Source organism: Ranitomeya imitator, chromosome 4 (assembly GCF_032444005.1).
Source record: "Ranitomeya imitator isolate aRanImi1 chromosome 4, aRanImi1.pri, whole genome shotgun sequence".
Classification (NCBI taxonomy): domain Eukaryota; kingdom Metazoa; phylum Chordata; class Amphibia; order Anura; family Dendrobatidae; genus Ranitomeya; species Ranitomeya imitator.
In genome coordinates, this window is record NC_091285.1 from 166,683,107 (window position 1) to 166,698,858 (window position 15,752).

Genomic DNA, 15,752 nt, shown 5'->3' on the forward strand with positions numbered 1-15,752 from the left:
CACGCTGGGTGAGGTTTAACCCACGCGTGTATCCTTTAGTGTACCGCCATATTGTCCGTCTTGCTAGCTGCAGGGTCTTTTACCTGCACGGTGGACCTCGGACTGCGAACGCACCTAGTTTCGTACCATCTATACATGGTGCGTTCCGCCAGTCCTTAACATAATACTAGCGCCAAGGTCTGGCTAGTATGGCGGACATTCAGCAATCTTTGCGGTATATCCAGCAGTTGGAGGGTAGGTTGAAGGTTCTCGAGAACTCAACCTCAGCTGTGGATGTTACCGCAGTTGCTGTAAAGGCTGCTGGCGTGGCGGCAGCAACCTTGTCCACTGCCACCCCTGTTCCGACATTATCCCGCCTCCCGCTGCCAGAAAAATTTTCTGGAGATTGCAAAACTTGTAGGGGATTCGTGAGTCAGTGCTCTATCCACCTCGAGCTCCTGGCTGCACGTTTTCCTACAGAGCGGGCTAAGGTGGGATTTATTGTCTCGCTGTTGTCGGACAGGGCGTTGGAGTGGGCTACGCCGCTGTGGGAGCGTGATGATCATGTGGTGCAGAGTGCTCCGTTGTTTCTGGGCACGCTGAAAAAGGTCTTTCTAGGACCTCAACTCACCCATGATACAGCGCTCCAACTACTGGCATTAACTCAGGGTGAGTCCTTGGTCAGCCATTTTTCCGTCCGATTCCGTACGTTAGCTTCCGAGCTGGAGTGGTCGGATAAAGCCCTTATCCCCATATTCTGGAGGGGCCTGGCTGACCATGTTAAGGACGCTCTGGCCACTAGGGAGATTCCTGCCACACTGGAGGAGTTAATATCTATTTCTACTCGTATAGACCTCCGTTTTAACGAGCGGAGGTTGGAACGAGCCCAGTGTAGGCAGAGGTTTCGGCTGGCTCCTACCTTCGCCAAACCTTTGAAATCTCCAGTCCAGACATCTGAGTCACATGAGACCTTGGAGGTGACACGAGCGGGATCCAAGTCTCAGTCCGCTCGTGCACATAAGGTTCGTCATGTTCGCCAGCAGTCAGGACGTCTTGCCTCCAAGAGTCCTCAGCGGTCGGGGAAACGTCAGCGTCTAGTGGCAGTTGGAGGAGGTACACTAGCCACGGCGACGTTTGCCTCAAAGTTGTCCTTCAAGGGGACAATTACCATAGGCCCATCCACTCTCACGGTCGAGCTATGCTTGGACTCTGGGGCAGAGGGTAACTTTATGTCCTCCGCCTTTGCCCAGCGTCACGCAATACCCTTGGTGATGCTCGCCCAGCCAGTGACCGTTCGAGTGGTAAATGGGTCAACACTACCTTCACAGATTACTCACCAAACCATTCCTTTCACCCTATCTGTGTCTCCATCACATCAGGAGATAATCTCCCTATTAGTCATTCCTGAGGGAATTGATGAGGTCCTGTTGGGGATGCCATGGCTTCGCTACCATTCTCCTCATATTGAGTGGTCCTCTGGGAGAATTTTGGGATGGAGTAAATCCTGTGAGGGTAGATGTCAGAGGGAGTGCGTTCAGGTTGCTTCTACACAGGTACCCGCAGATCTTTCCTCTCTCCCCAAGCACTATTGGTCCCATGCAGACGTGTTCTCCAAAAGAGCTGCGGAGACCCTTCCGCCTCACCGCCCCTATGACTGTCCTATTGACCTCTTGCCTGGTGCTGAGCCTCCCCGGGGTCGAGTCTACCCGTTATCTCTCCCGGAGACGGAGGCAATGTCCCAGTATATTCAGGAGAATCTGGCAAGAGGATTCATTAGGAAGTCAGTGTCACCGGCAGGGGCTGGGTTCTTCTTCGTACAGAAGAAGACTGGAGACTTACGTCCATGCATAGACTACAGGGGTCTTAACGCAATTACCGTTAAGAACAAGTACCCATTACCCCTGATATCTGAGCTCTTTGATAGGCTACGGGGAGCAAAGGTATTTACAAAGTTAGATCTGCGGGGTGCTTACAACCTGATTCGCATCCGTGAGGGGGATGAATGGAAGACGGCTTTTAACACCAGGGATGGGCACTATGAATATCTAGTGATGCCCTTTGGGCTCTGTAATGCCCCAGCCGTTTTCCAAGACTTTGTGAACGACATCTTTCGGGATATGCTCACCACCTCGGTCGTAGTCTATCTGGATGACATTCTCATCTACTCTCCAGATATAGACTCCCATCGGAGAGATGTTCGCAAAGTCTTCGACCTCTTACGGGCAAACTCCCTCTACGCTAAGTTGGAGAAGTGTGTGTTTGAGCAGGAGTCCTTGCCTTTCCTTGGATATATCATTTCTGCCCAGGGTTTGGCTATGGATCCTGCCAAGCTACAGGCTGTAATGGACTGGCAGGAACCCCATTCTCTTAAAGCGGTGCAGCGCTTTATGGGGTTCATTAATTATTATCGCCAGTTCATTCCACACTTCTCAACTTTGGTAGCTCCCTTGGTCGCCCTCACCAAGAAGGGAGCAAATCCCAAGTTGTGGTCAGAGGAGGTCTCCAAGGCCTTTCTCTCGATTAAGTCACACTTCGCTAGCGCTCCCATCCTACATCGCCCCGATGTAGATAAACCATTCATCTTGGAGGTGGATGCCTCATCCGTTGGTGCTGGAGCAGTCCTTTTCCAAAAGGATGCTCAAGGTCGGAAGCATCCTTGCTTCTTCTTCTCCAAGACCTTCACACCAGCGGAGAGGAATTATTCCATCGGGGACAGGGAGTTGCTAGCTATGAAGTTGGCTTTTTCAGAGTGGAGACACCTCTTGGAGGGAGCTCGCTTTCCCTTCCAAGTCTTCACTGACCACAAGAACTTGGTGTATATACAGACGGCCCAGCGGCTGAATTCTCGCCAGGCTAGATGGTCCCTGTTCTTCTCCCGGTTTCATTTTACTCTCCATTTTCTCTCCGGGGAGAAGAACGTTCGTGCCGACGCTCTCTCCCGCTCCGTAGTGTCATCTGAGGAGGAGGAGGAGGAGCCTCGGCTTATTGTCCCTTCTGAGAGCCTGAGAACTGTAGCTCCGGTTTCGCTAGAGTCTGTGCCCCCGGGCAAGACTTTCGTGCCAGCTAACTTGCGACCGGAGGTTCTCTCTTGGGCTCACTCCTCCAGAGTGGGGGGGCATTTTGGGACAAAGAGGACATCAGAGCTTTTGGCGAGAACATACTGGTGGCCGCATATGGCCCGAGATGTCAGGGACTACATTCAGGCGTGCGTTTCTTGCGCCCAGAATCGGTCTCCTCGGCAACGGCCTGCTGGGTTGCTTTACCCTCTACCGGTGGCAGACAGGCCCTGGGAGATGGTCGGAATGGACTTTGTGGTGGGTCTACCCAAGTCGCGTGGCTGCTCCATTATTTGGGTTGTCACTGACCATTTCTCTAAGATGGTGCATTTGGTGCCGCTTCCTCGGTTACCCTCAGCACGGGCCTTGGCGGTGTTGTTCGTTAAACACGTTTTCCGTTTGCATGGTATGCCTGATAAGATTGTCAGCGATCGGGGTCCCCAGTTCGCATCTCGGTTTTGGAGAGAGCTCTGCCGTTTACTCAGCATAGAGTTAAACCTCTCCTCTGCTTACCATCCCGAGACGAATGGGTTGGTGGAGAGAACCAACCAGACTCTGGTGACATATTTGCGACATTTCGTCTCTGCTAGGCAGGATGACTGGGCATCTTTGCTACCTTGGGCGGAATTTGCCCTGAACAACGCCGTAGCCGATTCCACTGGTCAAACTCCTTTTCTCCTTAATTACGGCCAGCATCCGCGTGTCCCTGTGCCCATGCCCGTGTCCTCCACCGATTCTAGGGTGGCAGACTGGGCGGTGGAGGCACGTGACATCTGGGACCGCACACAGGATGCTATCCGGGCCTCCAAGGAGAGAATGAGGGTTTCGGCTGATACACACCGGCGCCCCGCTCCGGTCTTTGCTCCCGGCGACTTAGTGTGGCTCTCCGCCCGTAACATCAGGCTGCGAGTTGAGTCCACTAAGTTTGCTCCTCGCTACATTGGCCCGTTTAAAGTTCTGGAACAGGTCAACCCTGTGGTTTACCGTTTGGCCATTCCTCCACGCCTTGGTATCACCGATACCTTTCACGTTTCCCTCTTAAAGCCCGTTCGCTTGTCTCGGTTTTCTGAGTCTTCTGCTGGGACATCGGGTTCATCCACGGATGAATTTGAGGTGAATGCTATTGTGGGAAGCAAGGTGGTACGTGGCAAAAAATTTTATTTGGTGGATTGGAAGGGTCATGGTCCAGAGGATAGAACCTGGGAGCCTGTGGAGCACATTCGGGCTCCGCAGCTCATTGCTGCCTTTGAACGTAGCGAGACCCAAGGAGGGGGGGGCCCTAGGAGGGGGGGTAATGTTAGGGGTCGAGTTCCCGCTTCTGCACTGGGGGAATCTCGAGCCACTTCCGCTGCGGTCTCCCATTCTTGTCCAGCCGCAGTGGAGCCTGCTCAGCAAGGACGTCGGTCCCAGCGTCTTGCTCATTCTCACTCTGTTCAGAGAGTTAGTGCTGCTTCTCCAGTCTCTGCCATTAAAGTCAGTACTGGTCAGCAGCGAGCGGACTTCTCTGGGACTAAGTCCTTGTCTGCATGTACTGAGCATGCCCAGCGTAAGGTCTCCCGTTGGAGATCGAGGGTCATGTGCTCAGGCTCTGCAGCACATTCCATTGGTCCTCTTGGCAGGTCCTAGAAGGGCAAAAGTGCTGTGGCCACTTCCTGTGCTGCTCCTATATAAACTGCGCATGACCGCACGGCCATGCGCTAGTATTGTCTAACAATTGTTGATGTGTGTATGTTGTGAGTGCAAGTCGTCCTTTGAAATCCCTTCCCTATTGAATGTCTGTTCGCGGAAGGTGTATGGCTGCTACCTAGCGCCCGACTTAGCCTACAGCACTAGACACACATCTCAGCGTCCTGTAGCTGTGCCTGCCAGTACGGCGCCGTGCGCCTGCCTTGCGCTTTCCATACCCGAGTCTGGGTGGTTAGTGGCGTCCGTTAGTGCGGCATCGCTCGCACTCTTGTGCACTTATACTTCTTAAAGTTCTCTACACACCCAGTTGCGGTGTTACGCCAGCAAGGGTCTAATCGGGCTCCAATCCCTTCTGGGGTTAAGTCCGCTGACCACTTGCTCGCGCACTAGTGCGGTACTGCGGTCCTGTGGATTAACAGGATCGCTTTCTTCACGCTGGGTGAGGTTTAACCCACGCGTGTATCCTTTAGTGTACCGCCATATTGTCCGTCTTGCTAGCTGCAGGGTCTTTTACCTGCACGGTGGACCTCGGACTGCGAACGCACCTAGTTTCGTACCATCTATACATGGTGCGTTCCGCCAGTCCTTAACAGCGATCATCCACCTCTGTTGTCATCCGTGGACGCCCAGGCCTTTTTGAGTTCCCAAGCTCACCAGTCAATTCCTTTTTTCTCAGAATGTACCCAACTGTTGATTTTGCTACTCCAAGCATGTCTGCTATCTCTCTGATGGATTTTTTCTTTTTTTTCAGCCTCAGGATCTTCTGCTTCACCTCAATTGAGAGTTCCTTTGACCGCATGTTGTCTGCTCACAGCAACAGCTTCCAAATGCAAAACCACACACCTGGAATCCACCCCTGACCTTTTAACTACTTCATTGATTACAGGTTAACGAGGGAGACGCCTTCAGAGTTAATTGCAACCCTTAGAGTCCATTGTCCAATTACTTTTGGTCCCTTGAAAAAGACGACGCTATGCATTACAGAGCTATGATTCCTAAACCCTTTCTCCGATTTGGATGTGGAAACTATCATATTGCAGCTGGGAGTGTGCACTTTCAGCCCATATTATATATATAATTGTATTTCTGAACATGTTTTTGTAAACAGCTAAAATAACAAAACTTGTGTCACTGTCCAAATATTTCTGGCCCTAACTGTAGATCTGGGGATTTATTATGATGGAATATAGGCTGAACTGGATGGACAAATGTCTTTTTTCGGCCTTACTAACTATGTTACTATGTTAAGATGCAATATGGTTGTGGGGTGTACGGATGCTAAATTGAACTGTTGAAGGTTTTAAACAATGAAGCACCCAAACTTTTACCAAAAAGCATGACACAAGAAAAGCTATTTAGGTTCATGTTCAAAAGCACCTACAATAAACTTCTATACTTGGGTGGTATATATGGGTGTAATATTGGACTATTAGAACAATGAAGTGTGCAAAAAATAAAAAAAAATTTCAACACGTACATTTTTTGAAGTAGAGAGTTACGCGTAAATTTCTAAAATGTGGATGTTTTTATTTTGTCTTTTAAAAAAATTAAAGAAAAAGAAAAATATGGTTTGTCCATCTCACAAGCCAGACACAAGCCTTGGTTTCAGAATTTGTCTTCAGTACCAAAATTAATTAATAGAGTATTAAACTGGTTGTTAAGATGCTGTTACTCAATGCTATCATTAAAGTGCTGTTACTGCAGTATATCTCAGATCAATCAATTCACAGACACATTAACGTTGTATAACAAGTACCTCCCTATTTCAGTTGAATCTTTGTATTATTATTCACAGACTGACACTTCCACTCATTTTCAACATGTTTCAGCAATGCACTGGTAAACCACACTCAGATTAGGTCATTTCTTATCCCGATGTCTAATTAGCTGTGAGCCCTTACTTGCTATCCTTAGGCTGTAATATCCTAAAATGGCCACTGCTTGCTCTGCCCTCATCTTTTATCGTCTTTGTGGTAGTCCCCATTGGTTCAGTAGGCTAGACCATGTGATATTAAAGTTGAAAAGCATTACAGGAATGGCCACATCTGACATTATCAGTCCACTCTCTGGCTGCTGCAATCTTCAGCTGTGTGTGAAATGGATCTGGCCAATTATTTTTCAACCATCGCAAATGTAATCAATTTGTGATTTTCATGAAATTTATCTCAAAGTTGATGTGTAACATATCAATCTGCTTATCTCTAGTATTGATGGGTGGCATCTACTGTTTACACACTGATACGATGAGCAGAGAGAGTCCTTGAATTGTAATGATGTGGTAAGAAATAAGGAAGGACCGTACACGTCATCACACCAGTTTTTGCCAGTTTGGAGTTTTCATCTGAAAGATACCAAACACCTTAAACCACCATAGCAAGTGAATAAAAAAGATAATTAATAACACACTATAAATTACTCATAGTTGGATAACCCTAAATTCTCAGAATAGATAGAAAACGTATGTGTCAGCGTTAAGTAACAGTTTGAGCGTTAGTTTCAGAGTCATATCAGTTTCAGAGTCAAGTGCCAAGCTTGCGGAACATTGTCAGGTATCAGAGTAAGGTAAAAAAGTGGCGAATCATCACCTTACACTGAAATTGTAACTAATTTTTTGGCTCCTCGGAAATCGAATCGCAAACTGTTCAAACTTGTAAGGATCTGCAATTTTCATGAAATTTGAATCAAAGTCAATCCACAGCAGATAGATCTGCTCATCTCTAGTTTTTTGATGGGTGGCATCTACAGTTTACACACTGGCACCATGAGCAGAGGGATTCATGGAAGTGTACTGCTACCATAAGAAATAAGGAAACACAGGGTTTTCCATGCCAGTACACAGCTTCCCACCAGTTAACACCATTTTGGAGTTTTTGTCTGAAAGATTCCAAACCGCTTAAAGCACTGTAGAAATTGATTAAACGGATAATTAATGACACATAATAAATTACTTATTTTTTAGATAACCTAAACCAAACTGACAAGATAGACAGCAAGTTAAGTGCCAGAGGTAAATGCTAGTTGTCAGGGTCAGGTATCCGTTTTAGAGTCAGGTGTTAAGGCTGTGTTTCAGAGTCAGGTGTTAAGGTTGCGTAACATTGTCAGATGTCAGAGTCGGGTGCATATGTAACAAATCAGCTCCTTGTACTGTAGTTGTAATTACTAATCGCTATTTATAAATAAAGATCAACTTTACTCAGTTGTCCTGCTGGTAGATCGTAGAGGTCAATTTAGAGGAGTGAGTTTACTAGTGATCTAAACGTGATAGAGTTAAGGAAAATAATATGTAAACTAATGTTTAGTAAAAGGAAATGTGTGGTTATTTCCTATTGTCTAACAGACCAATTATGCTTTCATGTTATTGTTACATAATCACTGACTATTATAGAACTTACCTTACTCCAGAATGTGACTTTCAAATGTGATAAAATGCATTATTTTCGAGATAACAGTTAGACGAACTCAAATTAAATGGGTATTTAAGCTGATAAATGCATGGTAAGTAACTCTTGACAGAATAATTATTGTCACATAAAAGCCAAATAATCTGAGATGTGCCTGTCATTCTTTGACATTGTTGGCATTTACATAGTTATTTTGCTCTTGTTTTTTGCCTGTCGTTCTCAGGGTTGCAGCAGAGTGTGGTAAAATGCAGTTTGTACGTTAATGAAAGCATTGGAAATAAAACATTAAGCAAGCTGCAAGTAACAGGTCTGATGTTACCCGTGAAAAAAGAACTATAGATAGGTTCATTCTGATTCTTTTTTTCACTCAATCTGCTACATTCTCCACTCTCCTAAATATTCTAATATCCCTCGACCCCCCAAAAAAAATTCCTGGAACACAAAAAAATGGAATATACAATTAATTTACATTATAACTAGAGTTGAGCGAATATGTTTGGGTTCCCTCTAATTTGGCAAGCTATAGCGCTTACCAAATAAGCTACCTGGTTTACACCAACTTATCAGTTGAACGGCGCTGCAGCTGCATGTGTCACGGCTGTGTCACATTCACAGCACATGCATGGAGAGCCCAACAAACAGGCTCTACATGCATGTGATGTGACTGTGTCATAGCGGCGACACATGCAGCTGCAGCGCCGATCAGCTGATGAGCCGGCTCGATCCAGGACGCCGGGTTCCCTCTGCAGCTTATTTGGTAAGCACTATAGCTTGCCGAATAAGAGGGAACCCAAACATATTCACTCAACCGTAATTATAACCAAAACTTTCCCTAGGAAAATGGTTAATGCTCTAGTTGCTCTGGTAAACCTTTGGACATACCTTTATTATGCAATGAAACTGTATGCTTCCATTACAGCTTTTAAATTAGTTGTGCTATAATTCTCACTGATTTCATGTATCAAAAGGAAATGTGTTTGTTTTGGCTGTTTCCCAAATATTTTTTTAATTACCATTATAATTATTAATATTTTTTCCTTCACTGTTTTGTCTTTACATAAATAGGTAACCAGGCAAGATGTCTAATAAACTGGCACTCGTTAGTGCCTTTCATGTGGCACTAAAGGGTGTTTAGCTTTGTTTAAACTAACACATAAATAAGTAATAAAAAAAATGATAAGTTTTGTTTGTTACCAGCAAAGGTAAAGCAGGAAGCTGTAAAGCTGATATTATCACGCTGGGAAGGTCAATAGTTATTGGGACCTTCTCAGCCTAAAAATACCAGGGGCTAGGCTCATTTACATGAGGCAAGGCACATGGCATCACTTGCATCTGACCATGGGTAAGAGGTTGCATAGACATGGTTTGATGGGTTTACATGAGATCCAACACTACGCACATACTTTAAAACATAATATTATTCCTCTCCCTCACCATCCTACCCTTGTTATCTTGTGACTCATTAGCGCTATGCACTTTTCTATCAATCTAAATGTCTTCAGATGTAGCTAGTAATGTAAAGGCTGGTGTCTATGTGATCCTTCTAGTTTACTCTGATACTGTTCTACCTGTCATTTTTACATGTATATAATTATGTTTCTGTGATTTCAATATATTGGAATTTTTACATATAAATACTTTCTGGACATTCACACCATGGTTTCAGTGTATAATATATTTTGGAGTGTCCTCCACCTGCCTCACAGGGAACGTGTCACCCCTAAAATCGAAGATGAGCTAAGCCCATCAGCATCAGGAGCTTATCTACAGCATTCTGGAATGCAGTAGATAAACCCCCGATGTTACCTGAAAGATGAGAAAAAGAGGTTATATCATACTCACCCAGGGGCGTTCTTGCTGCCGTCTGGTCTGATAGGCGTCGCTGTCCAGTCCGGGGCCTCCCATCTTCTTACAATGACGTCCTCTTCTTGTCTTCCTGCTGTGGCTCCGGCGCAGGCGTTCTTTGTCTGCCCTCAAGGCAGAGGGCCTCTTTGAGGGCAGAGCAAAGTACTGCAGTGCGCAGGCACTGGGAAAGGTCAGAGAGGCCCTGCGCCTGCGCACTGCAGTACTTTGCTCTGCCCTCAACAGGGCAGACAAACTACACCTGCGCCAGAACCGCAGCGTGAATACAAGAAGAGGACGTCATCATAAGAAGATGAGAGGCCCCGGACTGCACAGCGATGCCCATCGTACTTAGACCGCCCCTGGGTTAGTATATTCTAACCTCTTTTTCTCATCTTTCAGGATACATCGGGGGCCTATCTACAGCATTACAGAATGCTGTAGATAAGCCCCTGATGCTGGTGGGCTTAGCTCACCTTCGATTTTGGGGGTGACAGGTTCACTTTAAGCTGGATCCACTTACAATGTTACAATTATGACTAGAGTTGAGCAAAACGGGTCGGCCATTTTCAGAAGTCGACGACTTTTGGCAGAGTCGGGTTTCATGAAACCCGACCCCTGTGTGGGGTCGGCCATGAGGTTGGCGATCTTCTGAATCTGGTATCGGAATTCCGATCCCGAGTTCCGATATGTTTGCAATATCGGAAATCGGTATCGGAATCCATATTTAAGTGTAAAATAAAGAATTAAAATAAAAAATATTGCTATACTCACCCTCGGACGCGCCCTGGTACTAACCGGCAGCCTTCATTCCTTAGAATCAGCGCGTGAAGGGCCTTAGATGACGTCGCAGCTTGTGATTGGTCGTGCGACCGCCCATGTGACCGCTCGCGCGACCAATCACAAGCCGCAACGTCACCGAAGGTCCTTCAAGCGCTGATTCTTAGGAAGGAAGGCTGCCGGAAAGAAGCAGGGCGCGTCCGAGGGTGAGTAAGCGCTGATTCTTAGGAAGGAAGGCTGCCGGAAAGAAGCAGGGCGCGTCCGAGGGTGAGTATATACCTAATAGGAATATACTCACCCTCGTACGCGCCCTGCTTCTTTCCGGCAGCCTTCCTTCCTAAGAATCAGCGCTTGAAGGACCTTCGGTGACGTTGCGGCTTGTGATTGGTCGCGCGAGCGGTCACATGGGCGGACGCGCCCTGGTACTAACCGGCAGCCTTCCTTCCTTAGAATCAGTGCGTGAAGGGCCTTAGATGACCGCTCGCGCGACCAATCACAAGCCGCGACGTCACCGAAGGTCCTTCAAGCGCTGATTCTTAGGAAGGAAGGCTGCCGGAAAGAAGCAGGGCGCATCCGAGGGTGAGTATATATTCCTATTAGGTATATACTCACCCTCAGACGCGCCCTGCTTCTTTCCGGCAGCCTTCCTTCCTAAGAATCAGCGCTTGAAGGACCTTCGGTGACGTCGCGGCTTGTGATTGGTCACGCAAGCGGTCACATGGGCGGTCGCGCGACCAATCACAAGCCGCGACGTCATCTAAGGCCCTTCACGTGCTGATTCTAAGGAAGGAAGGCTGCTGGTTAGTACCAGGGCGCGTCCGAGGGTGAGTATAGCAATATTTTTTATTTTAATTCTTTATTTTACACTTAAATATGGATCCCAGGGCCTGAAGGAGAGTTTCCTCTCCTTCAGACCCTGGGAACCATTGGAAACCGAATGCATTGCATTGGGTTTCGTGTTTCGGCCGACCCCGACCCCGACTTTTTTATAGGATCGGCCGATTTCACTCGACCCGATTTTTGAAAAAGTCGGGTTTCGTGAAACCCGACCCGATCTTATAAAAGTAAAAGTCGCTCAACCCTAATTATGACACTGGCGCTCAAACCCTGAAGAAATCAATCCTCAGCTGCTGGGATCTAGACAGAGCGGGCGCCAAATTTGTCCAATATAGGATTTAAAACATTATACTAGAATGATGCCGCGCTTGAGGGTTGGTACATAAAAACAACACAGCACACCGAGAACCCAAATAGTAAAGGAAAAAATTAAATTTAGATGGTACAATACGGAATTCATTAATATACAGTTGTGGACAAAAGTATTGACACCTTGGCAATTCTGTCAGACAATGCTCAGTTTCTTCCTGAAAATGATTGCAATCACAAATTCTATGGTATTATTATCTTCATTTAATGTTTCTTAAATGAAAAAACAAAATAGAGTGAAGCAAAAAGCAAAACATTGATCATTTCACACAAAACTCCAAAAATGGGCCAGGCAAAAGTATTGGCACCCTCAGCCTAATACTTGGTTGCACAACCTTTAGCCAAAATAACTGCGACCGACCGCTTCCGGTAACCATCAGTGAGTTTCTTGCAATGCTCTGCTGGAATTTTAGACCATTCTTCTTTGGCAAACTGCTCCAGGTCCCTGATATTTGAAGGGTGCCTTCTCCAAACTGCCATTTTTAGATCTCTCCACAGGTGTTCTATGGGATTTAGGTCTGGACTCATTGCTGGCTGCCTTAGAAATCTCCAGTGCGTTCTCTGAAACCATTTTCTAGTGCTTTTTGAAGTGTGTTTTGGGTCATTGTCCTGCTGGAAGACCCATGACCTCTGAGGGAGACCCAGCTTTCTCACACTGGGCCCTACATTATGCTGCAAAATTTGTTGGTAGTCTTCAGACCTTCAGACTTCATAATGCCATGCACACGGTCAAGCAGTCCAGTGCCAGAGGCAACAAAGCAACCCCAAAACATCAGGGAACCTCCGCCATGTTTGACTGTAGGGACCGTGTTCTTTTTTTCTCCTGTAAACTCTATGTTGATGCCTTTGCCCAAAAAGCTCTACTTTTGTCACATCCGACCAGAGAACATTCTTCAAAACATTTTAGGCTTTTTCAGGTAAGTTTTGGCAAACTCCAGCCTGGCTTTTTTATGTCTCAAGGTAAGAAGTGGGGTCTTCCTGGGTCTCCTACCATACAGTCCCTTTTCATTCAGACGCTGATGGATAATACGGGTTGACACTGTTGTACCCTCGGACTGCAGGGCAGCTTGAACTTGTTTGGATGTTAGTCGAGGTTCTTTATCCAACATCCACACAATCTTGCATTGAAATCTCTTGTCAATTTTTCTTTTCCGTCCACATCTAGGGAGGTTAGCCACAGTGCCATGAGCTTTAAACTTCTTGATGACACTGTGCACCGTAGACACAGGAACATTCAGGTCTTTGGAGATGGACTTGCAGCCTTGAGATTGCTCATGATTTCTCATAAATTGGTTTCTCAAGTCCTCAGACAGTTCTTTGGTCTTCTTTCTTTTCTCCATGCTCAATGTGGTATACACAAGAACACAGGGCAGAGGTTGAGTCAACTTGAATCTATGTCAACTGGCTGCAAGTGTGATTTAGTTATTGCCAACACCTGTTAGGTGCCACAGGTAAGTTACAGGTGCTGTTAATTACACAAATTAGAGAAGCATCACATGATTTTTCGAACAGTGCCAATACTTTTGTCCACCCCCTTTTTATGTTTGGTGTGGAATTATATCCAATTTGGCTTTAGAACAATTCTTTTTGTGTTTTTTCATTTAAGACAAATTAAATTAAGATAATAATAACAAGGAATTTGTGTTTGCAATAATTTTCAGGAAGAAACAGTATTATCTGACAGAATTGCAGGGGTGTCAATACTTTTGGCCAAAACTGTATATCCTTCAAAATTTATACAGTGGGGCAAAAAAGTACTTAGTCAGTCAGCAATAGTGCAAGTTACATACATAGTAACATAGTAACATAGTTAGTAAGGCCGAAAGAAGACATTTGTCCATCCAGTTCAGCCTATATTCCATTATAATAAATACCCAGATCTACGTCCTTCTACAGAACCTAATAATTGTATGATACAATATTGTTCTGCTCCAGGAAGACATCCAGGCCTCTCTTGAACCCCTCGACTGAGTTCGCCATCACCACCTCCTCAGGCAAGCAATTCCAGATTCTCACTGCCCTAACAGTAAAGAATCCTCTTCTATGTTGGTGGAAAAACCTTCTCTCCTCCAGACGCAAAGAATGCCCCCTTGTGCCCGTCACCTTCCTTGGTATAAACAGACCCTCAGCGAGATATTTGTATTGTCCCCTTATATACTTATACATGGTTATTAGATCGCCCCTCAGTCGTCTTTTTTCTAGACTAAATAATCCTAATTTCGCTAATCTATCTGGGTATTGTAGTTCTCCCATCCCCTTTATTAATTTTGTTGCCCTCCTTTGTACTCTCTCTAGTTCCATTATATCCTTCCTGAGCACCGGTGCCTAAAACTGGACACAGTACTCCATGTGCGGTCTAACTAGGGATTTGTACAGAGGCAGTATAATGCTCTCATCATGTGTATCCAGACCTCTTTTAATGCACCCCATGATCCTGTTTGCCTTGGCAGCTGCTGCCTGGCACTGGCTGCTCCAGGTAAGTTTATCATTAACTAGGATCCCCAAGTCCTTCTCCCTGTCAGATTTACCCAGTGGTTTCCCGTTCAGTGTGTAATGGTGACATTGATTCCTTCTTCCCATGTGTATAACCTTACATTTATCATTGTTAAACCTCATCTGCCACCTTTCAGCCCAAGTTTCCAACTTATCCAGATCCATCTGTAGCAGAATACTATCTTCTCTTGTATTAACTGCTTTACATAGTTTTGTATCATCTGCAAATATCGATATTTTACTGTGTAAACCTTCTACCAGATCATTAATGAATATGTTGAAGAGAACAGGTCCCAATACCGACCCCTGCGGTACCCCACTGGTCACAGCGACCCAGTTAGAGACTATACCATTTATAACCACCCTCTGCTTTCTATCACTAAGCCAGTTACTAACCCATTTACACACATTTTCCCCCAGACCAAGCATTCTCATTTTGTGTACCAACCTCTTGTGCGGCACGGTATCAAACGCTTTGGAAAAATCGAGATATACCACGTCCAATGACTCACCGTGGTCCAGTCTATAGCTTACCTCTTCATAAAAACTGATTAGATTGGTTTGACAGGAGCGATTTCTCATAAACCCATGCTGATATGGAGTTAAACAGTTATTCTCATTGAGATAATCCAGAATAACATCCCTCAGAAACCCTTCAAATATTTTACCAACAATAGAGGTTAGACTTACTGGCCTATAATTTCCAGGTTCACTTTTAGAGCCCTTTTTGAATATTGGCACCACATTTGCTATGCGCCAGTCCTGCGGAACAGACCCTGTCGCTATAGAGTCACTAAAAATAAGAAATAATGGTTTATCTATTACATTACTTAGTTCTCTTAGTACTCGTGGGTGTATGCCATCCGGACCCGAGATTTATCTATTTTAATCTTATTTAGCCGGTTTCGCACCTCTTCTTGGGTTAGATTGGTGACCCTTAATATAGGGTTTTCATTGTTTCTTTAAGTTCCACCACTTAAAAAGATGAGAGGCGTCTGTAATTTACATCATAGGTAGACCTCAACTATGGGAGACAAACTGAGAAAAAAAAATCCAGAAAATCACATTGTCTGTTTTTTAACAATTTATTTGCATATTATGGTGGAAAATAAGTATTTGGTCAGAAACAAAATTTCATCTCAATACTTTGTAATATATCCTTTGTTGGCAATGACAGAGGTCAAACGTTTTCTGTAAGTCTTCACAAGGTTGCCACACACTGTTGTTGGTATGTTGGCCCATTCCTCCATGCAGATCTCCTCTAGAGCAGTGATGTTTTTGGCATATACATGTTTTTTTATTGAAAGCC